The sequence below is a fragment of the Somniosus microcephalus genome, chromosome 5 (assembly GCF_052327205.1).
Source record: "Somniosus microcephalus isolate GS21.2 chromosome 5, FLI_Smic_1.0, whole genome shotgun sequence".
NCBI lineage: Eukaryota > Metazoa > Chordata > Chondrichthyes > Squaliformes > Somniosidae > Somniosus > Somniosus microcephalus.
Window position 1 is genome coordinate 24,437,298 of NC_140991.1, and position 12,048 is coordinate 24,449,345.

The window sequence follows — 12,048 nt, forward strand, 5'->3', positions numbered from 1 at the left end:
GCTCTATTCCATTCTCCCAGTTTCTCCGTCTCCGCCGTATCTGCTCCGACGATGCCACCTTCCACACCAGTGCTTCAGACATGTCTTCCTTTTTCCGCAACCGAGGATTCCCCTCTACCGTGGTTGACACTGCCCTCGACCGTGTCAGTTCTATCTCCCGCACTTCTGCCCTCACCCCTGCCCCTCCCTCCCGGAACCACGATAGGGTTCCCCTTGTCCTCACCTTTCACCCCACCAGCCTCCACATTCAACGGATCATCCTCCGGCATTTCCGCTACCTCCAAAGTGATCCCACCACCAAACGTATCTTCCCCTCCCCTCCCCTTTCAGCATTCCGTAGGGACCACTCCCTTCGAGACACCCTAGTCCACTCCTCTATCACCCCAAACAGCCCTTCCCCTTTGCCTGGCACCTTCCCGTGCAAGCGGAGGAGATGTAACACCTGCCCCTATACCTCCCCCCTTCCCACTGTCCAGGGCCCCAAACACCCCTTCCAGGTGAAACAGCGATTTACTTGTACTTCTCGCAATCTAGTATACTGTATTTGCTGCTCACGATGCGGTCTCCTCTACATTGGGGAGACCAAACGCAGATTGGGTGACCGCTTTGCGGAACACCTCCGTTCAGTCTGTAAGGGTGACCCCGAGCTTCCGGTCGCCTGTCATTTTAATTCACCACTCCATTCCCACTTGGACCTCACTGTCCTTGGCCTCTTGTAATGTTCCACGGAAGCTCAACGTAAACTCGAGGAACAGCACCTCATCTTCCGATTAGGCACTCTGCAGCCTTCTGGACTCAATATCGAGTTCAACAATTTCAGATCATAACTTCGGCCCCTATTACACATTTTTTCTTGTAATTTTTCCACTCCTTTCCCCCCCCCTTTCCTTTTGTTTCTCTCTCACACCTGGTATCTATCTCCTGCCCTACCAGTACACTTTACACCTAATCGCAGCCTATTACCATCTCGTCTACGATAGCAAAATACTGCGGATGTTGGAAATCCGAAATAACAACAGAAAATGCTGGAAAAACTCAGCAGGTCAGGCAACATCCGTGGACAGAAATTTGAGTTGACGTTTCGGGTCGAACCCTTCTTCAAAACTTCTTTTGTTTCTTTCACTTCTTTTGTCCGATCGCAGCCCTGCCTTCGATCTATTTTCTTTTCTTTCCAGTTTTGAAGAAGGGTTCGACCCGAAATGTCAACTCAAATTTCTCTCCACGGATGTTGCCTGACCTGCTGAGTTTTTCCAGCATTTTCTGTTGTTATTAAGAGGCCAGGCTGGGAGAGAACAAAAGAGAGGAGACATTAAGAGGTATTCAAAATGAGACGAGATGGTGATAGGACTAGTGGAGACAAAAGACGGCTCTAGATTAGGTCAATCATCCAGTTCCCGCCCACCGCCTGCTCTCCCTCAGGTAAATGAGGCGAAAAAAGTCGGGTGCGGGTATGCATGCGCGGCTCGGGGAGGAGATGGTGCGCACGCGCGGCGCCGGGATACCGCGCGCAGGCGCAGGAGGCCGCAATGATGTTCGCGCGTGCAGATTACGAGGCAAGCGGAGAGGGAAGGTCCCTGAGCGCGCGTGCGTGTGTGCGCACGCGCCACGGTTGGCGGCAATATTTGTACATGGAGGGAGGAGGAGATGGAGAGATACGTGCGCGCACTCGCGGCGCGGCGGAGGCGGCGGGGCTGAGCGCGGGAAGGCGCGTGGTGTTGTCAGTTGGTGACAGTTGAGCGAGCGAGTGGGAGCCGAGCCGAGTAAGTTAGTTAGTGAGGAGAAAGCGATGGCGACGAGCACAGCTTGTCTGGGCACTACAGAAACAAACAGTTCAGGCTACCGTTGACGGTGAGTGAGTTTTGTTTTGTGGATATATATTTAGTGATTTAAAAAAAAACAAAGGTGGAAGCAATGTTCTGTGAAAAGACTTGCATATTCTACAGCGCCTTTCACCACCACCACCGGACGTCCCAAAACGCTTTACAGCCAATCAAGTACTTTTTTGGGGGAGTGTAGTCACTGTTGTTGCAAACGCGGCAGCCAATTTGCGCACAGCAAGCTCCCGCAAACAGCAATGTGATAATGACCAGATAATGTGTTTTTTTTTTAGCGATGTTGATTGAGGGATAAATGTTGGCCAGGACACGGGGAGAAACTCCCCTGCTCTTCTTCGAAATAGTGCCGTGGGATCTTTTACGTCCACCTGAGCGAGCAGACGGGGCCTCGGTTTAACATCTCACCTGAAAGACGGCACCTCCGACAGTGCAGCACTCCCTCAGTACTGCAGTGGAAGTGTCAGCCTAGAATATGTGCTCAATTCTCTGGAGTGGGACTTGAACCCACAACCTTCTGACTCCGAGGCGAGTTGCACTGTTTCACTGCACTTTGTGATGTTAGCAGCATTGAGTGATAAAGGATACTTTTTTTTTCCTAATCTGTTGATCATTTTTTTTCCTAATCTGTTGATCATTTGAAGTGAGACAAGTAATATTCATTGACCAAGTGACCTTTAATTAATTTAAAAGGGTTAAATTATGAGGACAGCTTGCATCAACTAGGCTTGTAGCCCCTGAAGTATAGGACTTTAAGGGGTGATCTAATTGAGATATTTAAGATGATTAATGGATTTGATATGGTGGATGGAGAGAAATTATTTCCTCTGGTCAGTTGTGGCTCAGTTGCTAGCTTTCTCGCCTGTGAGTTCAAGTCCCACTCCAGAGACTTGAGCACAAAAGTCTAGGCTGACACTCCAGTGCAGTACTGAGGGAGTGCTGCACTGTCGGAGGTGCTGTCTTTCGGATGAGACGTTAAACCCGTCTGCTCTCTCGGGTGGACATAAAAGATCCCAAGGCACTATTTCGAAGAAGAGCAGGGGAGTTCTCCCTGGTGACCTGGTCAATGTTTATCCCTCAATCAACATCACTAATAACAGATTATCTGGTCATTATCACATTGCTGTTTGTGGGAGTTTGCTATGTGCAAATTGGCTGCTGCATTTCCTACATTACAACAATGACTACACTCCAAAAGGTACTGCATTGGCTGTAAAGTGCTTTGGGATGTCCCATGGTCGTGAAAGGCACTGTATAAATGCAAGTCTTTCTTTTGGTGGAGGGAGTCCAGAACAAGGGCAGCAAAACCTTAAAATTAGACCGTTCAGGGTTGATGTCAGGACACACTTCACATACAGGGTAGGGGAAATCTGGAACTCTTTCACCACCTCAGGGCTTTCGAAACCACTTTACTGCCAATGCAGTACTTTTGAAATGTAGGATAACATAGCAACCGATTTACACATGGCGAGGTCTCTCAAACTGCACAACAGATTTCTCTCACACCAGATTTACTGGTGTTTCTTGAGGGATAAATATTGGCCAGGTCACCAGGAGAACGTCTTTGCTCCTCCTCCTCCTCAAATAGTGATTTTTAAAAATAATTCGTTCATGGGATGTGGCTGTTGCTGACGGAGCCAACATTTATTGCCCATCCCTAGCTGCCCTTGAGAAGGTGGTGGTGAGCCGCCGCCTTGAAGCGCTGAAGTCCCGTCTTCATGTTGAGGATACCCTCCACCGTGTTGTGTGGCACTACCACCGTGCTAAATGGGACAGATTTTGAACAGATCTGGCAACTCAAAACTGGGCATCCATGAGGCGCTGTGGGCCATCAGCAGCAGCAGAATTGTATTCAACCACAATCTGTAACCTCATGGCCCGGCATATCCCTCACTCTACCATTACCATCAAGCCGGGAGATCAACCCTGCCCAGGAGAGCATGCCGGGAACAGCACCAGGCATACCGAGAAATGAGGCGTCAACCTGGTGAGGCTACAACACAGGACTACTTGCATGCCAAACAACGGAAGCAACATGCGATAGACAGAGCTAAGCGATCTCACAACCATCGGATCAAATCAAAGCTCTGCAGTCCTGCCACATCCAGTCGTGAGTGGTGGTGGACAATTAAACAGGAGGAGGAGGCTCCAAAATATCCCCATCCTCAATGATGGTGGAGCCCAGCACGTGAGTGCAAAAGACAAGGCTGAAGCATTTGCAACTACCTTCAGCCAGAAGTGCCGAGTGGATGATCCATCTTGGCCTCCTCCTGAGGTCCCCAGCATCACAGATGCCAGTCTTCAGCCCATTCAATTCACTCCACGTGATGTCAAGAAACGGCTGAAGACACTGGATACTGCAAAGGCTATGGGCCCTGACAACATTCCGGCAATAGTACTGAAGACTTGTGCTCCAGAACTAGCTGCGCCCCTAGCCAAGCTGTTCCAGTACAGCTACAACACTGGCATCTACCCGGCAATGTGGAAAATTGCCCAAGTATGTCCTGTCTACAAAAAGCAGGACAAATCCGACCCGGCCAATTACCGTCCCATCAGTCTACTCTCAATCATCAGCAAAGTGATGGAAGGTGTCGTCGACAGTGCTATCAAGCGGCACTTACTCAGCAATAACCTGCTAACTGACGCCCAGTTTGGGTTCCGCCAGGGCCACTCAGCTCCTGACCTCATTACAGCCTTGGTCCAAACATGGACAAAAGAGCTGAACTCAAGAGGTGAGGTGAGAGTGACTGCCCTTGACATCAAGGCAGCATTTGATCGAGTGTGGCATCAAGGAGCCCTAGCAAAACTGAAGTCAATGGGAATCAAGGGGAAAACTTTCTATTGGTTGGAATCATACCTAGCACAAAGGAAGTTGGCTGTGGTTGTTGGAGGTCATTCATCTCAATCACATGACATCACTGCAGGAGTTCCTCAGGGCAGTGTCCTAGGCCCAACCATCTTCAGCTGTTTCATCAATGACCTTCCCTCCATCATAAGGTCAGAAGTGGGGATGTTCGCTGATGATTGCACACTGTTCACCATTCGAGACTCATCAGATACTGACGCAGTCCGTGTCCATATGCAGCAAGACCGGGACAACATTCAGACTTGGGCTCACAAGTGGCAAGTAACATTCGCACCACACAAATGCCAGGCAATGACCATCTCCAACAAGCGAGACTCTAACCATCTCCCCTTGACATTCAATGGCATTACCATCGCTGAATCCCCCACTATCAACATCCTGGGGGTTACCATTAATCAGAAACTGAACTGGACCAGCCATATAAATACTGTGGCTACAAGAGCAGGCCAGAGGCTGGGAATTCTGCGGCGAGTGTCTCACCTCCTGTCTCACCAAAGCCTTTCCACCATCTACAAGGCACAAGTCAGGAGTGTGATGGAATACTCTCCACTTGCCTGGATGAGTGCAGCTCCAACAACACTCAAGAAGCTCGACACCATTCAGGATAAAGCAGCTCGCTTGATTGGCACTCCCTCCACCGGCGCACTGTGGCTGCAGTGTGTACCATCTACAAGATGCACTGCAGCAACTCGCCAAAGCTCCTTCAACAGCACCTTCCAAACCCACGACCTCTACCACTTAGAAGGACAAGGGCAGCAGACGCATGGGAACATCACCACCTACAAGTTCCCCTCCAAGCCACACACCATCCTGACTTGGACCTGTATCGCCGTTCCTTCACTGTCGCTGAGCCAAAATCCTGGAACTCCCTTCCTAACAGCATTGTGGGTGTACCTACACCATATGGACTGCAGCGGTTCAAGAAGGCAGCTCACCACCATCTTCAAGGGCAATTAGGGATGGGCACTAAATGCAGGCCTAGCCAGCCAGCGACGCCCACATCCCATCAATGAATAAAAAAAAAGTCCATGTGGTGAAGGTACTCCCACAGTGCTATTAGGGAGGGAGTTCCAGGATTTTGACCCAGCGACGATGAAGGATCGGCGATATACATCCAAGTCAGGATGGTGTGTGACTTGGAGGGGAACTTGGAGGTGGTGGTGTTCCCATGCGCCTGCTGCTCTTGTCCTTCTAGCTGGAAGAGGTCGCGGGTTTGGGAGCTGCTGCCGAAGAAGCCTTGGCGAGTTGCTGCAGTGCATCTTGTAGATGGTACACACTGCAGCCACGGTACGCCGGTAGTGGGGGGAGTGAATGTTTAAGGTGGTGGATGGGGTGCCAATCAAGTGGGCTGCTTTGTCCTGAATGGTGTCGAGCTTCTTGAGTGTTGTTGGAGCTGCACTCATCCAGGCAAGTGGAGAGTATTCCATCACACTCCTGACTTGTGCCTTGTAGATGGTGGAAAGGCTTTGGGGAGTCAGGAGGTGAGACACTCGCCGCAGAATACCCAGACTCTGACCTGCTCTTGTTGCCACAGTATTTATGTGGCTGGTCCAGTTAAGTTTCTGGTCAATGGTGACTCTTCCCCCCCCCCCCCCCCCCCCCCCAGGATATTGATGGTGGGGGATTTGGCGATGATAATGCTATTGAATGTTAAGGGGTGGTGTTTAGACGCTCACTTATTGGAGATAGTCATTGCCTGGCACTTTTGTGGTGCGAATGTTACCTGTCACTTATCAGCTCAAGCCTGAATGTTGTCCAGGTCTTGCTGCATGTGGGCATGGACTGCTTCATTATCTGAGGAGTTGCGAATGGCACTGAACACTGTGCAGTCATCAGCGAACATCCCCACTTCTGACCTTATGATGGAGGGAAGGTCATTGATGTTGGATATTTTACGTCCATCTGAAGAGAGATGATGTAGGCCTCAGTTTAAATGTCTCATCCAAACGATACGCCTCCGACATCCCTTGCTGTCTCTTGTAACTTATAGAAATATTTATTTCTATTGTTTCTCTTTCTGATGGTACAGTTCTTGGATCTTCTAAAGATCAACCTGATCTTTTTAGCTTACTTTTCTTCTTCCAACTCTAATCTTAATGATCTTGTCAAAGAACTTCACTCCACTCTTCCATTGTGTTTGACGATTACAACTGATAGAGGGCTATCACTCCTCCCCCCCCGCCCCAACCTCCTTAATTCAACCTGGCATTAATCATCTCCTGGTCTTGCTGGCACTTTTTCCTCCTTTCAACCACCTTGGTGGAGTTGAGGTAGATCAGCCATGATCTTATTGAATGGCGGAGCAGGCTCGAGGTGCCAAATGGCCTACTCCTGCTCCTATTTCTTATGTTCATTTATTATTACTGATGTCCACTATTGTATAAAATGCACATATCCAAGAAGATACTATTTCTTGACGTATTTTCCTTGGGTCTGCACCATATTTCTGGCATTATTTCCAACAGTAAGCCTAAAAATGCAGTGATGCCCAATTGGGGTGTTGTTGGTGGCAATTATTGCCAAGACATCAATGATGCTGACTGTGACAGAGGCTCATTTTATGTCATCAATGCCAGGGATTACTAGCATTGAAAGAACATTAGTATCAACTCCTGGGTATATCAAGGGTGGATTATAGTTGATCTCTTTAAGGAGGTAACTAGCATTCTGGTAACACTGGTCTCCTTGGGGAAGGAGGCCCAAGTTCACAGGTCCTTGCAATATTGCTGAAGCATTCCCAGTTACAGTCAGCACTAAGTATGCTCAACAACAACTTGTATTTATATAGCGCCTTTAACGTAGTAAAACATCCCAAGGCGCTTCACAGGAGTATTAAAAGACAAATTTGCCACCGAGCCACATAAGGAGAAATTAGGTTAGGTGACCAAAATCTTGGTCAAAGAGGTAGGTTTTAAGGAACGTCTTAAAGGAGGAAAGAGAGGCAGCGAGGCGGAGAGGTTTAGGGAGGGAATTCCAGAGCTTAGGGCCCAGGCAACAGAAGGCACGGCCACCAATGGTTGAGTGAATATAATCAGGGATGCTCAAGAGGGCAGAATTAGAGGAGCGCAGATGTCTCTGGGGAGGTTGTGGGGCTGAAAGAGATTAGAGATTACAGAGATGGGGAGAGGCGAGGCCATGGAGGGATTTGAAAACAAGGATGAGAATTTTTAAATTGAGGCATTGCTTAACCGGGACCCAATATAGGTCAGCAAGCACGGGTGATGGGTGAACGGGACTTGGTGTGATTTAGGACACGGGCAGCCGAGTTTTGGATCACCAAGTTTATGTAGGGTAGAATGTGGGAGGCCAGCCAGGAGTGTGTTGGAATAGTCAAGTCTAGAGGTAACAAAGGCATGGATGAGGGTTTCAGCAGCGGATGAGCTGAGGCAAGGGCGGAGATGGGCGATGTTACGGAGATGGAAATAGGCGGTCTTAGTTACGCTGCAGATATGTGGTCGGAAGCTCATTTTGGGGTCAGATATGACACCAAGGTTGCGAACAGTGTGGTTCAGCCTCAGACAGATGTTAGGGAGAGGGATGGAGTCAGTGGCTAGGGAATGGAGTTTGTGGCGGGGACCGAAAACAATGGCTTCGGTCTTCCCAGTATTTAATTGGAGAAAAGTTTTGCTCATCTCTGGATGTCCGACAAGCTGTCTGACAATTTAGAGACCGTGGAGGGGTCGAGGGAAGTGGTGGTGAGGTAGAGCTGAATGTCGTCGGCATACATGTGGAAACTGACGCTGTGTTTTCGGATGATGCCGCCAAAGGGCAACATGTAAATGAGAAATAGGACTGTACTCCAGGGATAAGTGACTTGAGTTTGCTTCCATCTGCATCATTTTCATTGGGAACACTTCCCTGAGATATCCAGACTAGCTATAGGGAGGATGATTTGAGGGAGCAGAGACAAATAAAGCACCCTTCTCTATGTGGAGAATCACAAGGCACACTGCATGACCAACTCCCTGAATAAGATAGTCAGTGAGTATTGGAAATCAATATGAGCTGTGCTCCCATCCAAAGCAAGGCAGAATAGATTCCCACAGGCAGGGATTGGAAGTAGGAGTCCTGGAAGGTAATGATGAATTGTCTGAGAGTTTATTGTTAGACCAGAGCTCCAAATTACAAAAAAATAATCAAAAAGGCAATGGAATGTTAGCCTTTATAACTAGAGGGCCAGCATATAAATGGGAGTAAGTTTTGCTACAGCTATACAAGTTAGACCACATCTGGAGTACTGTGTACAGTTCTGGATACCGCACCTTAGAAAGGATATATTGGTCTTGGAAGGAGTGCAGTGCAGATTCACCAGAATGTTACTAGGGCTCCAAGGGTTAAATTATGAGGACAGATTAAATAAATGTACTCTCTAGAATATAGAAGGTTAAGGGGTTATTTGATTGAAGTTTTTAGGATTTTGAAAGGAATTGATTGGGTAGATAGAGAGAAACTTTTTCTGCTGGTGGAGGAGTCTAGGACAAGGGATTGAGGAAACACTTCTTCAGGGCAGCACGGTGGCATAGTGGTTAGCACTGTTGCCTCACAGCGCCAGGGACCCGGGTTCGAATCCGGCCTCGGGCGACTGTCTGTGTGGAGTTTGCATATTCTCCCCGTGTTTGCGTGGGTTTCCTCCGGGTGCTCCGGTTTCCTCCCACAGTCCGAAGATGTGCAGGTTAGGTTGATTGGCTATGATAAATTGACCCTTAGAGTTAGGGGGATTAAATACGTGGGGTTACAGGATAGGGTGGGATATGTGTTGGTGTAGGGGTTACGGGGATCGGGTGGGATATGTGTCGGTGCAGGCTCGATGGGCCGAAATGGCCTCTATCTGCACTGTGGGGTTTCTGTGATTCTGTGATACATAGGGTGGTATAAGTGTGAAACTCTCAAAAGGCAGTAGATGCTAGCTCAGTTAATAATTTTAAATCTGTGATCGATAGATGTTTTACTGGCCAAGTGTATTCAGGGATATGGAACCAAGTGGAATTAGGATACAGATCAGCCATGATTTAATTGAATGGCAGAACAGCCTCAAGGGACTGAATGGCCTAGTCCTGTTCCTATGTAATTCAGAGACAATTAATATGAAAGGTACCCAAAAGCCTTAGTGTGACTGATGCTGGCATGAAAACCTACATGAAGATCCCATAAATCACAGGGGATTTTTGTTGGATAATTGCATTTCTATGGTCATAAGGATTAGTACAGTTTAATTACTGTAAAATTACTGTTTTATGAAGTACTGTTCATCTACCTTTTTAATGTCAATAAAATTTATAGCTTAAGCAACAGGCTGGTATTTATTCTTCCACCTATACAAAGAAAAGTAGGTAATGTGGTGGCACGTGATGTATATTGGTACACAACGGTACAGTACCCCTTATCTCATTACATTTACATTCTGGTTTGCAGAGAGGTGAGATCTGCTTGCAGGAGTGGTCAATAATGCAAAGTAAATTAAGGTGTAAATGCAGACATATGCAAATTATCAATACCTGATTGTAAAAATAAACAGCCTAGTGAGTCTCACTGACGGTGATGATGGAAGAAATATTTTTTGCTCCAGATATTTTTTATTTTTCAAAAAAGACAGGGGGACCCTGTCCTATACTAATCCTTGGCATCCTGAACCAATTCCTAATAGGAGACCTTCAGGATGGCGACATTACTGCAGGTTTTCCATGGTTAGTCAAATTATATACTGTGTCTCTAAATATCATTTGGGCTCAGGCCTGTCAAATCAGACATGACTACATATGTGTTTGTGTGTGGAGATATGTATCCCACTTGCTCAAGTCCATAGCGTTTAGGCTAAGGTTGGCAGAGTCAAGGCTTAGGGATCCCAAGTCTATGCAAGGGCACTGTTGGAGTTTAACCAGTTAATCTGTGCAGCCCACCAAGGCAGATCACTGATAAACTTCTTGCCACTGATCCATGGAATTTTGGCCTGTAGGGTTAACTAGAGCTGGGAGGGCAGAATCCTAGCTCGCAATGATGTCTGCCTCTCCATTATTGAGGCAGGCTGGCTGATCAATTATCAACTGCGTCCTAAACTATGATGGACCTCTCTGGCTCTTGTATAGGATTACCACATCTACTACAGAAAGTTGACTTGGTTCCAAATTCTATTGCTAGTATTTGTGTCTTAAAGCCATCTTGATCTGAGATCTCACCTACTTTCTCGCCTTTCAATGAGGATAGTTGCTAGTTGGTTGTTGGACAACAAGTGTGGGTTTGAGTTCTCACTAGCTTGATAACGGATACTAGGAGGTCCTTGCATATGGTATGGTGAGCAGCAGTCACCATAAATGTGAAAGTGTATTGCCACCATTCTCTTGCTTACAGGATGAACACACACCAGATCCCATTAAATCACGGTTCCATCAGCTGGAGTTATGAAGCCTCAGCAGCAGCTGCTTGACCGTGGAATCCAATCATGGTGGGCAACAAGCCCTGGATAAATGAGCATATAAATGACCCGGACAAGTCAGAGGTTCCTCGTCTGACTGACATTTACCTTGAGCATAGTGGAAGAACTATACAGTAGCATTGTGCCAGCTACCTTGTTGTTCTAGACATCCAAGTCCAATGGCACGTGGCAGGTTTGCTCATCACTAACTGTTTAGTCCAGGTTCTTAACTGAGGGGCTTTGGCTAAGAGGTGTGTCCACTAAAAGAAAGACTTGTGTCCTTCAACCTCAGGATGTCCCAAAGTGACTTAAAGCCAATGTAGTACTTTTGTGGTGTAGCCACTGCTGTAATGTAGTAAACACGACAGCCAATTTTGCACACAGCAAGGTCCCACAAACAGCAATATGGTAATGACCAGATCATCTGTTTTTGATGTTGGATGAAGGATAAATATTTGCCAGGACATGATGGAAAACTTCCCTGCTCTTCTTCAAGTTAGTGCTATGGGATCCTTTACGTTCACCTGAGAGGGTTTAATGCTTTTAGGGCAACTAAGAGAGGGGCAATAAATGGGACTGTACCAGGATTGTGCACATTCCAAGGACAATTTAAACAAAAAAAACTTTTTACAGCTTTTTACTGTTGATCATCTTTTTTAATATTATTTTGGCACGGCACTGTTGTGGTTCCCTTCTGTGTTGTGCAATAACTATTGGAATGGTTTGGTCCTAGCTGTTCATGTGGTTAGTACACATACACAGACCAATCAAAAAATGAAGATGGACCATACTGCAACAAAATGGAGATATTTCTGTATTTTATTTCATAGTGTTCTAAAATGGCTCGAGGTAAAATGAAAAAGGTCTGTCCTTCCTAGATTTCAAAATGGAGATTGAAATCCAGTTGTCTGAGCGATCCTGGCCAGTTTGCTCAGGATACA

The 12,048-nt window shown here is 47.1% G+C and overlaps 1 protein-coding gene across 1 annotated transcript in view; it reads left to right on the forward strand.

The window, feature by feature from the left end:
- Positions 1-1,701: 1,701 nt before the first annotated feature.
- The window catches only part of LOC147116957 (meiosis-specific coiled-coil domain-containing protein MEIOC-like), a 101,470-nt gene continuing 91,123 nt past the window's right edge, over positions 1,702-12,048 (forward strand). The window contains exon 1 of the mRNA XM_085987450.1: positions 1,702-1,848. The gene's annotated coding sequence lies outside the window, so the exon portion shown is untranslated. The remainder of the gene's footprint in view (positions 1,849-12,048) is intronic.